Source organism: Eulemur rufifrons, chromosome 27, assembly GCF_041146395.1.
Source record: "Eulemur rufifrons isolate Redbay chromosome 27, OSU_ERuf_1, whole genome shotgun sequence".
NCBI lineage: Eukaryota > Metazoa > Chordata > Mammalia > Primates > Lemuridae > Eulemur > Eulemur rufifrons.
Genome location: NC_091009.1, coordinates 7,549,524 through 7,551,238, shown reverse-complemented (window position 1 = coordinate 7,551,238; position 1,715 = coordinate 7,549,524). Strand labels below are relative to the sequence as shown.

The 1,715-nt window shown below is 37.3% G+C and overlaps 1 pseudogene; it reads left to right on the top strand.

The window, feature by feature from the left end:
- On the top strand, window positions 1-573 carry LOC138375544 (integrin beta-1-binding protein 1 pseudogene; annotated as a pseudogene).
- Window positions 574-1,715: the final 1,142 nt, after the last annotated feature.

Sequence of the window (1,715 nt, the reverse complement as noted above, 5' to 3'; positions counted from 1 at the left end):
TCAGAAAGGCAAAAAAAATTACACAGTAGTAGCAGTTCCCAAAGTAGTGAAATCAGTACTAAGAATCATAAATCCTAGCCTTAGGGATCTTTTATGATCCAGCACTGTGGCCAGCCTCAATACAGATTCCACCAAACGCTCAGGACAAACAATAATTCAGATACCTGTGCAGTATTTTGAGTAAAATATGTTGGTGCCATTGAGAAAGTGGAACTCTCTGAGGGAAAAGGTCTTGAATGGCCATTAGACCTGATGACTTCTGTTGCCCAGCAAGATGGAAAGTTACCTTTTGTTTCTCTGGAGGAAGAATTTATTATGGGAGTTTCCAACTATGGTATAAGTATCAACATTGGATCAGTGCGATGTTTTCATGGGCATACTCTATATTTAATTATCCGGATGGTGTGTTATGCTGATGGGATCAGGAAATGCTTGTTGGCTCTAAAGACCACAGATACAAGCAAGGAAGAATACAGTCTGTGGTTTACAGTGCAATAGCCTGGAACAAGCACAAGCAATCTGCAAAGTTTAACTGCCACTTTTGACTTTGTATTAGCATCTGAGAAATCTTGAATTCTGCAATAAGTGAAAGTCAACATCATTTGAAAGTTCAGCTGTTTTCTCAATAGTTCTGTTTTCAATCTGCTGTTGAACAATTATGGAAATATGAAGTGATCCCTTGTCTAGAAGAACATGTAATGTATAAAATATTGATCATTTGTTTTTATATTAAAATGTGTCATATTAAACAATGAAAAAAAGCTAAAGAGCAGATAGAGTGAGCAAACTTATTGATCCTCAGGAAAAGGTTAAAAAAAAACCCTCTAGTGCATATGAAACAGTTCTCAAATGCTAAAGACAGTCAGATCAAGCCTGTAGGTAACCATCTGCTAAAGAGGCCAGATCAGGCTGCTGTTCATGAAGAAGACAACATGCATAGCAGAACCTTGAAATTGGATATAACAAATGCACCATAAAATTATACTTCTGCAAGATGAATGCAAAGGAGTTCTGAAGAAACTGACTGACGTTGGCGAGTTCAGTACAACTCCTCTAGGATGGGGTAGGCCAGGGGACTACGCTGGTTTCAGCTGGGCTTATTTTAAAACTTAGTTTTAAAAGTCTTTAAGAAAATGAAACCAAATGTACACTAGAAATTAACTGAAGGACATAAAGTAGATGATGCACTGAAAACCTATAAGTCTCCAAATGACAAAACTTCACTGCAATCAAAAAAGCATAGAAATGCAGTTAAAAGGGGAGAGGCAAACACTCCAGTGGCAACTTTAAGTCCTTCCTATGCCACACGAAGAAAAAGAAATACATTTTTGCCAAATATCCAATATAGAGAGAATTCACCCTGAAAAGATAGTGGACAATTCCTCAAAAACAGATGGAAAAATTAATGTGTAAAGAGCTTGGGCCGGGCACGATGGCTCACGCCTATAATCCCTAGCACTCTGGCATGCCGAGGCAGGAGGATAGCCTGAGCTCAGGAGTTTGAGGTTGCTGTGAGCTACGATGACGCTATACTCTGTACACGGCACTCTACCCAGGGTGACAGAGGGAGACTCTGTCTCAAAATACTAAATAAATAACTAAATATTTTTTTTAATTTTTAAAAAGAGCTGGATATTTCCAAAACATTTTTAAGGAAGAACTTAAATATTTCAAAAAAATAACTTTATTCACAAAAAATAATTCAAGATGAATTA